General features: G+C 41.3%; 1 long non-coding RNA gene across 12 annotated transcripts in view; it reads right to left on the reverse strand.

The window, feature by feature from the left end:
• The window catches only part of LOC102454831 (uncharacterized), a 29,887-nt gene that overhangs the window by 2,595 nt on the left and 7,667 nt on the right, over window positions 1-19,625 (reverse strand). For 2 of the 12 annotated variants that reach the window (XR_012905885.1, XR_012905881.1), the window contains 2 exons: window positions 12,729-12,834; window positions 3,695-10,322 (listed from right to left, as the gene is read on the reverse strand). This is a non-coding gene — a long non-coding RNA (uncharacterized LOC102454831). The remainder of the gene's footprint in view (window positions 1-3,694; window positions 10,323-12,728; window positions 12,835-19,625) is intronic. The other 10 variants (XR_012905888.1, XR_001368901.3, XR_012905890.1 and 7 more) reach the window with 10 other exon arrangements.

A 19,625-nucleotide genomic window follows, 5' to 3' on the forward strand; every position in this document is an offset into this window, starting at 1 on the left:
GCTGCCAAACATTTTTCATCTAAATTTTCCACAGAAAAGTTAAAAGTTTGGACAGAAATTCAAATACTGAAAAATGTTATTCAAGCATTGAAGTAGTTCAGTGCTTTGACCAAAAACAAAAATCTAAATTTTCTACAGAACGCATATTTTTAACTAAAAATATAATTTGGTTAAAAGCCTAATTTTAAATTGAAAATTAGTTTCAACTGGAAATTTTTGACCAGCCCTACACAATATGATCCAGCTGTGGGATATGGGGAAGTAATGTGATCATTTAACAATTGTGCAGTGCACAAATGCATTTTATAATAAAAGTCTTCTGTTTAGTACAACAGGCAACAAGTACAACCCATAAATAGCATTATAAGCAGAACATCATTCTAGTCCATCTTTAAAAAATGTACCATACTATATATACTACTGTTCTACATATAGTATGTGTCATACTCTCCTAAAACATCTGTATACAAGCAGGATTCATTTCCCTAGAGTAGCCCTTCTCAGCTAACAAGTTAGTTTTTCATTTCAGACTGGCCAATATTTCTGCATCCTTAAAAAATGAAAAGAGGTTAAAAAAAAAACCAACTAAGAAATCGCATAGAATACAGTGTCAGAAAATTCAAGAGAACATAAAATACCCTTACTTCCCTAAAGGGTTGCTGCAGCCGATCTCAAAGTGGAGATATATTATTTAACAATCACTAGGAGGCATCTACTGAAAAAACAATACACACCAGGATGAACATACAGAATGCTAGTGAGCAATTGGCAATATTTCGAGTGCCCTTTCTACCCAAAGGATGAATAGCCGTGCTCTTGGGAAAAGAGCAGGACATAAGAGAATGCAGTCGCCTATCGCAAGGCTGCTACAATCACAGGGTGAGGGAGGAGGGGAGGAAAAAAGCAAGTGGTTTTGAACTTGAAAGAAAGATTAATGTATTGAAGTAGTGCTCTTCTTCAGGCTGATGACATGAACAATAATCAGCTAGGCTTGAAATCTGTACAGCAGTAGCATCCTTGCTGCTGTGCAGGAGGAATTGAACGATAATGTATTTGGACACCAAAGCAAAGTGAGAAACAAGAATTTTTTCCCACTGTAGTTAAAGCATTTTAAAAGACAGGAGGTTTTTTATGTTCTTTACTGCAGCCAAAGCTGCACAAGAGAAGGGGTGGGAGAGATGACTTTTAATACCTGTTAGTACATAAAAACTCAGTTTCAAAGTAAAATCCAAAAAGGCGCAGAAGAGAATTGCACTGAAAATTTGACATTAAAAATATTGGTTTGACTCAAAACAGCAAAGACAGGGGCAATTAAAATTCAGACAGCTACTCTGCCCTTAACGCATCCTGTAGTGCCTAGTGTGGCAGGGCGTTGCCCTGCACTGGCCTTTTAAGGGGCTGAGACCTGGTGTCGGAGGAAGCCCAGCTGAGGCAAATAAGGAGGGCCTAGCTGGAGACTATAAGAGCAGCTCCTGGGAGGAGGAGAGACCAGACCTGCCTGCCATGAGAGAGGCTTCAGCCTAACAAACCTAGGCTACCCAGCCTGAGGCCCAGGGCTGAAAGGAGGCACTCATGGAGGCAGCCCTAAAAGGCCAGGCTGCGGTAGGCTGGAGGAGTTTGAGCCAGGGAAGCCCCAGGCCATAAGACCACAAGGCAGGGTTGCAGGAGGCAACTGGGCAGGCAGAGGCGCATCTTTGGCCAGGGAGAAATGGCCGGGAGAGACTGCAGTCCATCCTGAGACAGGACTAGAGAGGGACTGGCAGTGGGCCACTGAGGCCTGGAGGGTGCTGAGGAACTGTGTGTTCCTGGAGGGAGCTGGATGTTCCTGGGAAGAAGAACTGGGGGTCCTAGGGAGTAGGGAGGACTCTGGACTGAAGGAAGAACAATGATTCCCCCACGGAAGGAGGTGCAGACCAAGATCGGAGTGGTTACTGCCGGACGGCAGTGCCCTGAAGAGAACGCCTCACTCAAAGGGGGCGCGTCAGCGTCGGAGTGGCCAGCTACTTCCCCAAAGCCACACTGAGGGAAGAAGCCAAGCAGAAAGTGAGTGAACCTGCTACACTAGTAAAAGTCTCAGAGGAGCAGCCATGTTAGTCTGTAAGTTTAAAAACAAGGAGCAGTCCTGTGCTACCCTAGAGTAAGAAATATATAGGTCCATGAGCTTTCATTGATAAAACCCCACTGACGAAATGGGTTTTACCCATGAAAGCTCATGACATTACATATTTGTTAGTCTCTAAGGTGCTACAGGACTGCTCCTTGTTTTTGTAGTGGCTAGGCAACTCCCTGCAAGTGTTTCCGGGCAGATCTAGGGCTCAGCAAATGCTCTGGGTAGAAACAAACTGTCACATTAGCTGGTTATTAATTATTTCGGACAGCTATGAGATACGTGCATTGTTGTGATATTGTGTGTCTATACACGAAAATGCACTGAAGTTAAAATGAATAAGGGAGAACAATCCAAGACAGGAGTCTGAAACTAATCAAAATACAATCTACCCCACTGCAAAGAGCCAAATCATCTTTGACAACGGGCTCCAGATTAGTCACAGAGTTATGGACTTCTGGGTAAGAAAGCTTACAATAAAAAAATAGAAACAGGAAACAATCCAGTAATCCATGGTTGCGATGGCTTTTAGTAAACAAATTAAAGCAGTAGCACTTAATAAGAAACAAGTAAATTGTGAAAATCAAAATCGTATATCATCGGTATATATGTAAATGATCACTCTGAGTGGCTTCCAGCCAGGAGAATTTAACCACCATGAATCCTCTCTTTTGAATCAGCCCATGCTCCAGACCATGGGGTATCACCTACTCACGTCAATTTTGTGTCCTCACTATCTGCTAGGTTTTAAAGAGGTAGCAGTGTCTACTACACAGTGTTTGAGAAGGTTCAATAGCAGCAGAAAATAGCAACCAGGAAGAGAGAAAACCAAAGGCTACATCTATACTACGGGCTTTTTGCCCAAAAGGTCTTGTGCAAGAGCGCATCCACACTGCCATGTGGATTTGCACAAGAGCTGTGCTTTTGCGCAAGAGCGTCCATGGCAGTGTGGATGTTCTCTTGCGCAAGAAAGCTCTGATGGCCATTTTAGCCATAGGGGTTTCTTGCGCAAGAAACCCCATCCACACTGCCTTCTTGCACACGAGCTCTTGCAAAAGAGGGCTTATTCCTCATGGGTTGAGGAATAACTCTTCCACAAGAAGCCCTCTGTTCTGACGCTTTACTGTAAATTTACTTGCGCAAGAACATGTGTACAATGTAGACACTCCGCAAGTTTTTGTGCAAGAACAGGTGTTCTTGCGCAAAAAGCCTGCAGTGTAGATGTATCCAAAGTGTCTTTCACAGTTCTGGTCTGTAGCTCCTGATCCTGCAAAGACTTAAGCACATGCTTAACTACACACACTGTGAACAGTCTTATTAACGTAACTGGATCTACTCAGTGTGTGTATAGTTAAGCTATTGCAAATGTTTTTGAAAGGTTAAGGTCTTGATCATTAATAACTCTGGAGTTGTTTTATAGACATTTCACCCAGGAGTCAGGCTCAGCCTAAGTAGAAACCTTTCCGGGAATGTGGTGAAAAGATTGATGAAAATTAAAAATCTACTTAGTGAAGCTGAAGTAACCAATATGTGATTAATACTTTCCAATTATATTTCAGTACAGTACATTGCTGAATTCGTTATTACCTGCACTCTTAACACTCCATCTGCAGTGTTAAATCCATCTGTTGCTGAAAATATGACTATATCTTCAAGGGTTTCTGAATCATCATGCTGGTACCTTTTAACATAATTGTAATGAAAAGTGATATTCATTAAGTAGTGAAAATTAGAAACCTATAAATAGAAGGTGGGGGGGAAGGACTAAGGTCTAGCAATGCCCACCTCATACAAATGATCCCGTGAGATGTTTCTGTTTAATCTTAGCATACTGGTCTAGATCCTCAGCCATCATAAAACAATATCACTCCATTGGATTCAATGAGTGACACTGATTTACACCAGTTGAGGATTGGGATTATGATTATTCAGTGGTTCAGAGGTAAGTAAGAGAGTCAAGTCATTGACCTGAATCTCAATTGTTTATATTATCAGTGAAGAGAGAGAAAATATTCCATGTGTGCATGATTGTGAAAAGGTCTTGCATGACATGAAATAAGACGTTTATGTCCTTACCTCTAATAGGTGAAGAACTTAATACTCCAAACACTTTCCAATAATAGACAGCTGATCACGTGTCTTTTTGGACAGTGTTCAATGTAGATAGCCTTGTTTCCTAAGTGCACTCTAAAATTGATGACGAAATAAATGTAATGGAATTTTTAGGGGGAAAAAAGTCACTAGAGAAACATACCACTGTTAATTCTTTAGAATCAGAATAATTATTTGCAATGCAGAGATTTTGTTGATAAAGGTGGAACCCAACTGCATTACCTGACTTTGTAAGACTGCAGATCCTCAAGGATAAAAATACCACCTTCCAGCATAATGAGTACATGCAGTTAACGTGCCCATTAGATTCTTCCCAGTGATGAAGAAACTGGCACTCTCCTCTGTTGTTAGCTGATTGGTGAAAATCTAAAACAGTGATGTGCTCACAAAATGCACTGTAGCACTGAGAGGAATAGCGAAATAGAAAAATCATGTATTCAACAAATCATCAATTAACAAGTATTTCAAAGGCAGACTTCAAGGTAGGAGTGTCTATAGTAGATTTCCTACTAATCTGTAACCATTCTCAGCACAGTTCTGAGTCTGCGTCCCATATTTCAGCCACCTGCCTCACCAGTATTGACTGCCCTGTCTTAAGTTTCAGATGGTGCTCTCACACCGCAGCATATCATGGTTATGGAAAAGGTGCTACTGGTTCTGGTTAGTGTTTCTGTCTTGTGAATGAAGTGGAAATGGCTTTCAATGTTGCTGCCACTTGGAACCATGACAGCCTAACTTTGCTTTCAGCAGATAAAGGCCTCGACTTTTCTTGGATGTGCACAGTTAGATAAATAAAGGACATTTACCAAACAGGACAGTATGTGCTCTAGGATATTGTGAGCTGCTACATTTCCTTATGTAGGAGGTGGCTTGGGCAGAGGTATATTTAACCAATCTTTTCTTAACTACCAAATAAAGTTCGATACAAGAGGCAAGCAAACACATGCAGGTGATCTTATTTAACTAGGTGATTTGCCCCACCCGGCTTGGAATCTGGATCAGCATTCATAACTTCTGTGTTTTCAAAGCCCCTCAGACAAGTTCTAAAATCAATTCTAAAACCCTCACACATTAGAGGCTTGTTTTCCTTTGCAAGCAGACATGGCCAAAGTGCCCAAGAATTCAAACTCGAAAAAGCATCTATTCACAAACCTGCAGGCAAACAGTGAAACAAGTATATCAGTCACCACTGTGATCTATGCACTTTGCCCTGTAGTGGCTGGTTCATAGAGATGATAAAGTGACTTAGTCTAACTTCAGCTAGAGGAGTTATTCTTAAGCTCAAGGGAGGAGGCCCATGTTTTTGGAACCAAGTCACTGAAGTTCTACTCACAGTCCCCTATGGGTGTGGAATTTATGTTGCAATTGCAGCTGTTGTCCACAGCCTGTGGAAGTGTCGAACCACAGGAACTAATAACCATCTCCACAGTAAACTAACAGCAACCTAGCAAAATAAATATAGACAAAAGACAGGAGACCAAGCCTTCCTTTTGGAAGTCATCCTTTCTCAGGGCAGTACACAGGAAGGCTATGTCTACATTGGCGCGAGTTCTTGCGCAAGTACACGGACGTTCTAATGTATGAAATCAGGGCTTCTTGTGCAAGAACTCTGATGCTCCCGCTCAGGAATAAGCCCTTTTGCACAACTGTTCTTGCGCAAGAGGCCAGTGTAGACAGGCAACATGAATTTCTTGCGCAAGAAAGCCCTATGGTTAAAATGGCCATCAGAGCTTTCTTGCGCAAGAGAGCGTCTACACTGGCATGGATGCTCTTGTGCAAAAGCACATCTCTTGCGCAAACGCACATGCTAGTGTAGATGCTCTCTTCTGGAAGAGTTTTGCACAAGAACTCTTCCGCAAAAGAGTTCTTATGCAAAATCATGCCAGTGTAGATGTAGCTGAAGAGAGCACGTCAGGGCAACAAGGAATGCGTGGTCGCAGGCAGGGTAACATCATTCATTGTAACACGGAGTCCTATAGCACCTTATAGACTAACAGATATATTGGAGCATAAACTTCCGTGGGCAAAAACCCACTTCGTCAGATGCATGACGAAGTGGGTCTTTCCCAAGAAAGCTTATGCTCCAATCCATCTGTTAGTCTATAAGGTGCTACAGGACCCCCTGTCGCTTTTGCAGATCCAGACTAACACAGCTACCTCTCTGATACTTGATCATTCATTGTCTCCATCAGGAAGGCTTTCAGGCTTGACATTCTCATCAGTAGGATCCAAAGGTTCCAAGAGTCCCAATCTTAGAATTTAACTTTTTACTGGCCTGAGTAACCTTTTAGTATAAACTTTTTGGATATAAGGGTGCAAGCCCACCTAATAGCATTGTCATTAGATGAAAGGTAGCAGATGAACCATAATATTCCTGATCCGTAGTTGTGAATCAAATAGTGAGTAGAAAACCAATTTAACAATATATTTGTTCCCAGCACATTGCTGGTAAAATATTGCTCTTTTCACTGAGGTAAATGAAAGACAGGTAATGTAAAGTATTGTTTATATCCCCTCCCCCTTAGCTTTTAACTTCAACTAGAATGACAAGCTTCTTAATCTGCTTTCCTGAGAAAAATGTGGGGCCTCTACTTCCATATAAACAGATACTGGGACAGCACAGGGGCTGAAGAAAACCGCTGACTGTCCACTGAGAGGAAGCTTAAGAAGAAAGATAACTTTCCTTTGGAGGAGGAGAGCTTGCCCCTTTGCTTCAAATAACATCAAAGCAGTTAAGTAAGTTAAATAAGGAGGATGCTTTTGGCCAAAGATCTCTGAGTCAGAGTTTTTCATAATGGATATAAAACCTTTTTTCTTTGCACTGTGGTGGTTTGCAGGGCTCCTGGATAGCAACAAAGTATGACAAAATCCATCCCGAGAGAGAGAAAAGTCTTGTGGAGGGCAGATGTGTCATCTCTAGAATGGTGAAGTCCCTGTGGCCTATGAGCTGAAAAAGGATCCTCGGGCGGACCACTGGAGACACCTGAGGCCAGTTAAGAGCTGCCCAGTGACCTTTCAAAATCCCTCTTCTGGTGAGAGGAGGAAGAGGAGAGATGAGAGACAAGTTGCAGTAGAGGTATTGGCAGCAGGATGGAAAAGTTGATCCAGGGTGGAAGGCTGCATGGGCAGTGGGTGAAGATAGGGCTGGAGTAGGGAAACCCCCAGCCCACACCCAGCCCCACCCCTTCTGCTCACATCTTGCCCCCAAGAGAGTCAATTTGCTCTCAGTGTTTTGATGACAAAACTTGCTAGTGTACACAAAGGTTATCAAGTACTTAGGGAAGATCTGGCATCTAGGAGCCAATATAATCAATTAACACACTAAAGAGGGGGCAGCGAAAGTATTTCTGTTTGCATTGGCTGTTTGTTTGTTTGTTTTGCTTTGTGTTTCTTGGGATAACCCTGTGGCCCACCATGTAAATAGGGAATAATACAGCCAGAATGTAGAAAAAAAAAACCTTCCAGAGTCAGACTGATTTATTCCATGTCTCCCACTGTGCAAGGGAGAAACACTGAAGCTCTGAGGTAAAAGAGGTGACCTGCCACAAACGGGATAGTTAAATATAGGAGAGAGAGAGAGAAAGAGAGAGAGAGAGAGATCAGAGAATGGCCTCAAGCACAGTGCACATTAGATAACAGTACTAGTTTAAAATACTAGGAGCCTAAAATAAAAACCTCAAAGAAAAAGCAGCAAGGTGACTAAGCTCCACTTAAACTTAATGTTTATTTTTTTCTTAAAGAGCTTTTACTATTATTTTGGGAATCAGTGATCTTATTCTACTCTAAATAAGATCAAAACCTTGCCAGTTACTACAATTACCTGAATAGCTCAATTAATTTTGCCTCTTTCTGTAAATATTTTTATGAGCAGATCAGTTTTCTCAAAAGCATCTACCACTCATTTTTCTTCTCCAAATACCCTCCTGCAAATAATTCTTGGTTTGTAACTTCTTCATGAGTATGTCACTGTATTTAATATTCTAAATTCCAGCTGCCTTAGACAAATAGATCTCAAGGAAGAACTCTGTTATTTGACTAGAGCATTTGAATATTTGTGTCCAATCGCTGGTTTGAAAAAGGGTATTTCAAAAGTGAAACCACAGTCTAGACGCAGTTCCAAAAAAAAAATTTTTTTGAAAGAAACCATACTCCTCTTTCAAAATACCCTTTTTCGAACAGCAATCGGATACGAATATGCAAATGAAGCGCGGGATATTGAATTCCACGCTTCATTTGCGCTTTCGATTTGCCTAATTTACATCCCTCTTTCGACAGAGGGATGTAGTCTACACGTGCCCTCTGTGTGCAAACTTTTAAATGTGTTAGGGGAAACAGAAGTGACAGTATCACATAGATCTTGAAAGTTTAAGTGCCTAAGTTATGAATGAAGAACATTATGTGGGATGTGGCATTGGTGAAAACCACTGCAGCCTGACACACTTGGCATATTCATCATAAATCACCCTCTTTTATGGTAATCAAAATGAATGCAACCAAGCATTTCTTTCAGCAGCACCCTCTTGATGTACATATACAGCACAGCATTTGAATATTTTGAAATGTTATCAAAAAGCAAACCGCTCAGGCTTTTGGGGACTTATTGCAGCCAGGTTGGGCCAAACTGATCTTTCGTGTGACTCCACTGAAACCAGTAAATTTGGCCCACTGTGTGATGTTAGAAACAATCACAATATTAAGGGAGAGATTTTCATAATCACAAAAGAATTAAGTGCTCAAATGCCACTGTAAGCTGGGTGCTTATCTTTCCATATGTGCCTTTGAAAACCTTCTTGTATTGCCCAATTTAATTGAAAGATCTGACTTGATAAAATGAGTGCTTTTCAAAAATATTACACAATTACCATTTGCAGTGAATTTACCCCAATAATTCCTAGTACAGCAAGCACTGCAACTATGGTCTACAAAGAAATCACAAGCTACAAAATTTTATAATTAGTAGAAACTAGTGCACCATTCATTACAGGTGAAATCCATCCTGCTGCAGTTGGACAGCATCATGACTAGTCACAAATTAAATCCTACTCAACAGCACCATGTAATTGCTAGCAATATAAAAATCCCAATTGTTTACCTGAGTGAAAGATGTCAGCATAGGAATAGCAAGATGTTTTTTAAAGCTTTTCATGCTGTGAAAATTAGCTTCCCCACATCATAAAATCTGTAAGGAGTGGAATATTAGATCTTTTTCAATTAACTTATAAAGTTTAATTTAGCCTGACAGTTTCATACATACCCAGGAGAAGAGGAAAAGAAACATGATTTAGAAATCATGTTCATAAACTCATTATCTGGGAACTCGGTGTCAGTAGATTGGAGGTGATTCTTTGTGATATCCATTTTTTTGACAAGCTGTCTGTAGTCCCAGGAACTTCCTCTGGATAGAAATTCCATGTTTTAATCAGCTCTACTCAAGAGACATTTGTGTCTACAAAGCACTGTGGGCATATATTTGCTAAGGTTCTATGAATTTAATGCATGGATGTCTGGAAGCAAAGTAACTGAGGCTTCAGGAGAGGCTACATATGCACTCCTAAAAAATTCTTCACAGTGAAATTATTAGGGAATCAGTGTTACAAAGTCTGAATTAGATGCAAATCTGAACTTCTTCAAAGTTCATGGATATTCAGATCAGTAGTTGCCAATGCATCTCTAAAATAAGGCCACGTTAAGTATTTCAGAGAGCTGGAGGGACAGGTGAATCAAACAGTAAATACAAATTTTACAGATTCTTTTAGCGTCAGGGAACTTTAGCTATTTTATCCAGAACATCTGAAAAAAAGAAACAAAATATTAAACCTGGCCCAAAGAAGTGGCTGGGTGTAGGAGTCTTGGTACTTTGTTCTAAGAAGCTCACCGTGAACATCAAAGTTAAGCAACCTGTTCAAAATTGAATAGTCAGTTCAACAGGACAGATCACACTCTTCCATGCCCATCTGTGATACAATGTACCTTCAACTGCGATTCCTCCATATGGTGGTCTTCCCACCACCAGCAACTAAAACAGCATCGAGGTTATCATTGTCCAGAGTCTTAGAGGTATCCAAGGTAATTGGATGTGACTGTCCTTCCAATAGGTCAAGCCCTATAATGTACACATAGAAGCACAACAGTTAATCTAATCCTTAACAGACTTCCAAATCCTTATTTTAAAATTATTATTCTGCAGATGGTACAGCAAAATTACTAAGGGCCAATGTTCCCTCTAATATTTTCCATCCATGTGTGGATATTTTCCATAGATGTGCAGAATAAACTTTGTGTGTGCGCCAAAGCATGCACAACCAGCAGGAACAAAGAACCTCTCCCAAGCAGCCACACAGGTGCATAATGTAGAAGGAACACAGCTACAGGCTAAATCCTCCCTCTTGGATCCAACATAACAGCTCGGGTTGATGAAGAGAGAATCTAGGGGACTGTAAAGAGAAGCTTTCCCCAAGTTGCAAATCAGATCTTCTGAGACTGCAGCAATCACCCTATGTCTCATGCTGAGCGTGAGCAGATGGTGAGTCCACTTCCCCAACACCCCACCTCACTAGGGATGTCAACATGTAGATGACTACACAATTAACCAATAAGCCTGGGCATATTGGTTACTCCTGTTGACTTCACACATTCCCCGTGTCCCCCACGAGCACCAGATCTGCCTGCCCCACTTCCACACCTGTGCTGCTGCCTCTGATAGAGAGGCAGCAGCATGGAGGGTGAGGGGGGCAGGAGGGAGCCAATATGCGCGGGAAGCCAGCTTTTAAGCCAGCTCTCTGTGCATGCCAGCTCCATGGACCCTCCTGCACTCCCCTTTGCTGCCTCCTAAAGATATCCTACAGAAGCAGCAAGGGGGACAGGCAGGAGCCAGTGCTGGGCTCTGCAGTGCTGCCTGCTCCCTCCCTGCTGCTACTTCAGATATCAGAGGCAGCAGCGGAGGAGGGAGGGAGGGAGAAACAGGGGGCTTCCTGGGAGTGGAGCCAGGAGTGCACGGGCTTCTGGCCCTGCCCCAAGGGACTATCGAAGAGTTGTGTAACTGCTCAGATTTGATTTACACACTAAGAGCCCTACACTGCACAAGGACACAGAAGGAACTTCTCCAAAGTCAGCATCTGCAGTGTGCAGGGCATGCAAACCCCTGGCATAAGCTCCCATTTTATCCAATCTGTCAGCAGCACATCAGAATTACACACAACGTGCTGCATTAAATCCTCCCTGGCAGAAAAGGAGAGAGCAAGATTTGACCCTAGTAACAGGAACATCAGTACAGAAGAAACATGGTTAGCTCAGATCTTTGCTCATCTAATCAAACTTCTGGAATTTGAAAGTTTCAATACATTTCTCAAATTAATGTACAGTACTCCTGAATTTCCTTATCCTGCCCCAAACGGGATAGAAAAATCAGGTAGTAGTGCTGGAAAGGCTGTTTTTGAAGTGTTTTCAATAAGAAATAAAGGAAACCCTTACAAGGAAGCCTGTCCTGGTAAGATTCCTAGCTTGCTTTTCGTAAAGCGTTCTTTATAGCATGCCTTACTTGTGTTAACATTCATGTATTTGTATTGCGCCTTTTTTGCATTTTCTTTAGGCTCAACAGCTTTTGCTAAGCCTAATGGGAGGAGAGCTTTTATTAATGTACATGTTTCTGTTGGAAACTTCGTCAGTGCAGGGTTCACTAAAACGGTGTTAATTACCCAAATAAAAAAATTGCAAAATTTCATTATACTGAACTAGGCAATCTATGTGATTACACAGTCCAAAAGCATGTCAGATATTAGTGCATTGTTATACTGCAGCCCCGAAGCCTTAAAATTCGATTTGGCCTGGAGGAGAATTGTTTCTCTGCAGGGTGAAACTCACTAAGCAGCAGTGTTCCTGTAAAAAACAAAAGCTCAGTTCTTCCCATACATGTGGGATTTCCAGTCTCTGGTTGGTAGGTGACTGTAAGGACATATTATTAATTAATTTAAATGACAAAGTCAACTTCACATGTTGCAAATGCAAACTGGAATGAGGAATATCTATGTACAGTAAATTCCAACAGCAACCTATTTTACATGAAACTTGTGAGTAATTGTGCGCTTATCATTTGGTTTTTGTCCATCAGGAGATTGAAGATTTAGTTATTCCTAAAACAAAACAAAACAACAAAACAAATCGGATTCTCCTATTGTTTACATTGGTGTAACTCTACCAATGGAATTACAGTACTCTGGATTTACTAATGGAAGAGAAGGGATTCTGGGTTTTGTGTTTTTTCTAGAACCTGCCAGATTTGTACAAGAGTCTTAAATGACAAATATAAAAAAAAAGAGGAAGCCCAATTTTAAAGTAGAGTACAAAAAGGAAGGCAATTATAAAAGCTAAGAGTAGTTATTCCATATAATCTACAAAACCATATAGCTAATCTCTACAACACAGATGTATCTATAGCCCAGATTATTTACAATATACTCCAAAGCATTGTGAATTCATACATTGAAATAACCCTGGATAAAATTCCACTTACCCATGTTCCATGCAATCCTAGGATCAGTCTTTGCACTTCTTATTGAAAAATGCACCATGACAGGAGAACTGCTCATGAAGGGATTATCAATTGCTTGAAACTCAACCTAGCAAAACAAACATTCCATGAAAGATTAATACAGCATTTGGCAACTGGCAAGCTTGCTGTACATGCAGGTACAGTACTTCTGACTAAGAGCAGTCTAGATCCATGCTTCACCTCACAGTTCTGTCTCTAGAATGAGTGATATTGGGTGGCTGACAAGTGATCTTCATGGTGTATAAGTCCTGCCAAGTAAAAGATGTCTTAGTATGGTTCTCTAGAAGTGTAATATATACCCCATTAGTGGGTATCTGGCAATGCTGAACACTAATTTGTTTTCTGGAGTGTCTTCATCTTCAGCATCTAGAGCTGCCACTGTAAATGGGGAGAGAATAAATATCATTCTCCAAGATGAGAATGGACATAAAAGCAGTTCGTGGTTGTGTATTTGGGATGGCTCCCTTTATCCTCATGGGAATCCAAATATTTTCTTTCGACAAACAAAGAAAACTCCATTGATCCTCTTGCAAACACTTCTGCACGATGACACATGTATATCCAGAAATGTACAAATTGCAAGTCATTTTGGGGGACCCATCACCAGATTTAAAACAAACAAAAAGTACTGTTTCACAAAACGCATAGTCAGCCTGTGGAACTCATTGCCAAGGGAAGTTATGTAAGCCAAAATTATAACTAGGTACACAAGAGTTAGATAACTTCATGGTGAATGAGTCCATCAGTGGCTATTAGCCAAGATGATCAAGGATGCAACTTCATGCTGTAGATGTCCTTAACCTGCCAATTCTCAGAAGCTTAATGACAGGGGATGGATCACTCAGTAGTTACCCTGTTCTGTTCATTCCCTCTGCTCCGGCAACAGTTGGAAGGGCTACGTGGACCATTGGTTTGATTCAGCATGGCCATTTTTATATTCTTCCCATAATACATGGCCTCTGTTAAACAAAATTAAACAACTAATATACAATTGACCATGAAATCACTTTCAACATTGTCCCAAACACTCTCCAACTAACACCACTCAATAACTGAAAAGCCTGAACAGTAAGGAAAGGAAATCAGAAATACACAACACCATAACAATAAATTGGCACAGGCACTGACGAACAGCCAGTGAGAACAAGTTCAAGAGCAAAGGAACTTCAGAAACAATGCACAGCCTAATGAACCCTGGTCATGCACTAAAAAGGAGTCAACTTTATCGCCTTATCAAAATATTGAAGACTGCTGGATGATCTAAAATTAGCAAAGCAGTAGTCCACTGGATAGGGCATTCAGTTGAGAGTCTGGAAGGTTGAATTGTACTCTCTGTTCTGTCTCTGAGCCATGGTGTGATCTCAAGCAAGTCATTTCTCCTTCCTTTGCTGTTGTTTCCTTGTCTCCCATTTGTCTATCTGGCCAATTTAGACTCTAAACAGCTTGGGAACTGTCTCTTACAATGGGTTTGTATCATGCCTGGCAGAATGGCACTCTGGATCTCAGCTGAAGCCAGGCCCATCAAGGGGGAGGGGAGCAAAGGAGGCAGTTGCCCTGGGGCCCAGTGATCCAAAGGGGTATAGGACCTCCAGCCACCACTGCCACTTCTTCAGTAGCCCAGGGCCCTTTCAATCACAGCCAGAATACTGTGAGGTGCACTCCAGGCATCTCTGAGAGCTAGTGGGGATCTGGGAGGGGTGCGGTGCACTCTATACAGCACTGGGGGCTGTCTACCCCTAGCCTCGACCCTTCCACCTGCAGCCCTGACCCTTCTGGGAGTGCTGAGTAGGGCCTTCCCTCTACCTTACCCTACCTTGGCCTATTGCGCTGGAGCCTACTACTAAATAACACTAATGAACATCTGATCTCTTCCTGTGATCAGCAAAGTAAGTAAGTGCGGGTTTGCATCATAGGATTCAAGGAAGCTAGAGGAATCAAAGTACTGCTTCAGTCTGGTCAACTTCCACCTTCACAATTATCTTCTTCTAAAGGGGACTTCTCAGAGTGCACACTGGCAAGATTGTTCATTTCAGAAGAGCATGTGAAATCCTGGCCCTGTTGAAAACAGTGACATTTTTGCCGTTGAATTCAATGGGATATGGATTTCACCTATAGTCCATTGCTTACTTGAGGGTGGAAGGCAATTTGAGAGGGAGAAGGAAGGTGGTCTTATGAACAACAGGCCACACAATCTCCATTTGTTAGCCACACAAGTCCAGCAATAGGAGATATGTTCCTACAGCCCAGTCCTATCAGTGCTCCTACCCAGTGCTCATTCCTCCAGATAATATGGCTTTTGGGTGAGTGACTCCTCCTTCTCCTCCTCCACTTTTACCTTCTCCTCCAGCAGCTTTTTCAAAATTTGCAGCGGTGAATATTTGAGCCAAAGCATTTACCCTTTCCCCAAAGATCCAGTTAGTGAAATAATTCATCTCAAACCATTATTAGAATTGCCCCAGTTTATATACATCACACAGACCCATTAGGACACTTCAAAGTGTGTATCATGCCAGGGAGGGTGAAGCCGGTGACATTCTACCAAAGGCCCAGACATGCACCCAAGTTAAGATCAATAATTCAATATGGCACAGACACACAGATGGCTGCATCTTATTGATTTTTCCAAATGATTGTCAAAATCTGTTATTTGCTCTCACCTGTAATGGAAATTGACTCTTTTTATCTCTGATCTGCACCTGGATGGGGACATAATCTGTGTCAGGGAATGGGGAGGAGGGAGCTGAGGTGTTAATATCTAACTCGCATCTCCAGGAAATATTCACAGTTGATCTTTAGAGTATGCACTTCCTTTGATCCTAGATGACAGGCATTAAGTTGTACATTTAATTCAAACAAATCTCATTGTAATTATTGCAACAAGATCTTTTGATTGGCCAATAATTTATATGAACTTGTAATTTAGACTGTCTGTAGGCATTCTGGATACAAACGCCTAGAGTCTGTACAGATATAGGCATGTAAATAACTTTTCATAAGTAGTCCCATGGGCTTCCATGGGACCATTCATGTGTAATAAATGAACGTCTATACGAGTTTCTAGATTGGCACTTATGTTTGTACAGTATCTAATACATGGAATCCAGAACCTGAGGAGGTGATTGAGGTGCTACTTTAATACAGTTTTTAAAGTTTATTGAAATATAAGAAATTTCCCCTTATATAAAATTTCAATTTTTAGTAGAAAATAAAAAACACTCAACATTTCAATTTGGAAATGCCACTTGCAGAGCCTATGGAAATGTTTGTTTGGGTGTCTCCTGCTCCCATTCTCTTCTCCTCCAGCTCCCATGATGAACCACTATGTCCCTCTATGACTCCATCCTGGGAATCGCTAGTCAAGAGTTTTGATAGAAAATTTTCCATTAGCCCTAATCATATATAGTAGCCCAATGTCTGTGACTCTGTAATGCTGAAACACTGGCTGTTCCCTCTGGGCAACGCTGTTGCCTTCCGCCATGGTGCTTGGCTGACTTCTGCGCCACTCAGCGAGGCCGCCGCATGGGAGCAAGTGGCCGTTTGGGCCCCGCGCTCCCCATGCAGCATCCTCTTGCTCCTGCGCAGCGGCCCGGATGAGCAGTGCAGAAGTCAGCTGAGCACCACGGCAGGAGGCAACAGTACTGCACAGAGGGAACAGCCAGGGGGCGGGGCCTGTACGAGAGTGCGTCTCTGATGTCAGGAAAGGGCGCCGGATTCAAAAGGAAGAAAGCAGAGCAGACACAGAGGACGTGGAGGAGACAGAGAGGAGAATGGAGGAGGCAGAGGACAGCGAACGAGAGAGAGACACGCAGCAGGAGGAGGAGAAGAAAAACACAGAGTGAGAGGCAGGAGGGGGAGAAGATAAAGAGAGAGAGAGGCAGAAGGTGGAGAAGAGCTGAGAGAGAGGGGAAGGCAGTAGGAGGAGGAAGAAAGAGAGAGAGTGAGAGACCGGAGGCTCAGGAGAGAAGACCGACGTGGAGGAGAGACCTGAAAATCCCATCTTACGGTGGGTTAATTGGCTAGTCTTTACATAATAGTCCAAGTCAGACAAACAAATACTGCATCCTACAGAATTTCAAAATGAAATTATTCACACCAGTGAGAAGATTTGTTCTGGGTCTTTCTGATCCTGTTCTTTCTACTCTTTAGTTCTACAGTTATACATTTTTATAGGAAGTGTTAACCCTTCACCAGCTTCAAAATTCAAGAAGATCAAGTGTGTTACTCTTATTTATTTTCTTTGTTAGTTTTCTACAAGAGGCCGCACGCTGTTTGCCTACATTTTTTGTCTGTGTTCAGAACTGAATGATTCTTCAAAAATATTTTGTTCATAAACAATTTCTTATATCAATAAAACTACTTGAGATGCTGGCAAGATTCCCCTGTCTCTGGAGAACTCTGCACTTGTTCTATGGTCCAAAGCCCCATCCACATTAACTCTGCTCCACAGAATTACTGTTTTTGCATGAGGAAATCTGGAAGATACAGAACCAAGCTGGAAAAGCACCCCACAGTATAACTCTCTCTTCATACAGCGAATTCATTTTAAATAATATGTTAAATAAAAAGAAGCTCCCCCATCCCCTAAAAAAGGACTGTAAATATAGAGTGTTTTAAAATTCATCACCTTCCCTTTCTTCTGTGTTTTTCAGAACCTAGGGTACATTTCCACTTACACAGATTTTAGCATCCTCTGCAATCTGGGCAAAAGTAGGAAGTGAGATCTCAGAAGACATGATCCTAACAGTACTTAGTTTATCAGCATAGGACTTGAAGGTCGGGATAGGTCTGTCCTCTTGCTTAGTTATACCAAGAGTCTCAAGAACTTCTAGGCTGCGTCTAGACTGGCATGATTTTCCACAAATGCTTTTAACGGAAATGTTTTTCTGCCCTTTCAATGCTGCTCTGTGACATGCTATTTGTTGCTTTAGCATTGTCTTAAGATGTATGCAAACCTCTAGCATGACACCAACACCATTTACAGAAACAAGATCTTGTTTCTATCTTCAGTTTCCAAGCACTTTAAAATGAAAAGTGTATATAAAAGAAACATTCAAATAATCCAACACTGTGCATGGTCTTTAAGAAAGAGTTGTAAGTCAGAAAAATGTAAATATATTGCTGGAAATTTCTTGGAAACCAGAAAGGTCTAGTTAACTTCATTGTCTCATCATCTGAGCAACACTTGGGGAGATCCAATATCTCAATACTTCCCCATCCCTGTATGGGGTGCAGGGCTAGTTAAAGAGAAAAAAGATGAGACCACAGGATTGGTGTATAGCAGGTGTGGAAATTATGCAGTGAACATTAGATCAGTGAAGATGGCTATTGTGAAAGAGCTTTACTAAACAGATGGCACAGTAAAAAAAAGAGTAAAGCATCAACAAATCACAATATCACTATTATCAGAATAATCTGACATGTTTGAAATAGGGGAATGCTGATTAATGTAGCAGTCTAGGCTGTTCTCTCTGTTTACTTCAGTTCCATCCACAGAAGATGAGCCTTCTCAGCAGAAGAACCTCCTTAAGTTAATTGCTAATGGGCTTTGGCCAAGCTGATCTACATTTCAAATGAACAGAAGCAACTGGTCAGAAGTCCACAGCATTATGATGAATTTGGATTCCCATTAGAAGGAAATTGAGGTATAATGTTTCCTAGCTCTTTGTGTGAGTGGTTCATTTAAAACCACCTCAATTTTACAGATGTTCTTCTCTTTGGGGACATTAAAATGTAATTCTCTATCAGCCACATACCTTACCTGTCCCCTTTCAACACTGATATCTTTATTTACTGAGACAAGTTTTACCACTTCCTCATGTTTAGACACACCAGAAATATTAAAATATACAACTTGAGAAAATTGCTCACAGCTTCCATCTTTGGGGCCTGGCTAGCTCCTTTCATAAGACAAAGAAATTCAATGGATGAAAGTAATTTCTGCAGTTACTGAAGCCTTTTTGCTCAAGAGAGGCTTGAAATCCCTTCCAGATTTTCAGAAATTAAAAAGATATTTTTCTTCCTATTTTATATTCAAATTTTTAAAAGTGACCCATTTCCTCTCATGCTACTGTGGTGGCTTCTTGCTCCATTATTACCCACTTGCTCAACTGCTTACAGTTGAATAGTTCACAGTTGTCACTGGTATTACAGCACCATAGTTTCCTAGGTCATCTGACAAGCGCTCAGATGACAATCATTTCCCTGGAGTTCAAAGAGGCTAAAGTTGCTCTATAGGGAGAAGAAAGAGATGATGAAGAGAAGTAGTAGCTAACAATAAAGTAAGAGAAATCATGAGCTCTTTAGCTCAGAAGCAAAAGATACCCACACAACAGTGGGAATAGATTCTTGATTCCAAAAATATGCAAATTTTCAAAAAGTTCCTTATACGTGCACTTTGTCATAGAATATTAGAACTGGAAAGAACATCAAGAGGTCATCAAGTCCAGTCTCCTGCCCCCATGACAGCACCAAGCACCATCTAGACCATCCCTGATAGATGTTTATCTAATCTGCTCTTAAATATCTCCAACAATGGAGATTCCACAATCTCCCAAGGCAACTTATTCCAGTGTTTAACTACCCTGACAGTTAGGAAGTTTTTCCTAATGTGCAACCTAAACCTCCCTTGCTGCAATTTAAACCCCATTGTTTCTTGTTTACACAATAATATTCTCTAAAGTTAATCCAAATAAACTAAATGATGTGAATTACAACTGGCTTAATTAAACTGTGTTAAAAGTCCTGTGTGGAAATTCTCATTCTGAACGGAAGTGGCCTTAATTTAGTATGCCTTAATTAACAAAACTAAATCAAACAGACCACTTCAGTGCCAAATGAGTGTATCCACATAGGAGTTTA

The sequence above is a fragment of the Pelodiscus sinensis genome, chromosome 9 (genome assembly GCF_049634645.1).
Source record: "Pelodiscus sinensis isolate JC-2024 chromosome 9, ASM4963464v1, whole genome shotgun sequence".
In the NCBI taxonomy this organism is placed as follows: Eukaryota; Metazoa; Chordata; order Testudines; family Trionychidae; genus Pelodiscus; species Pelodiscus sinensis.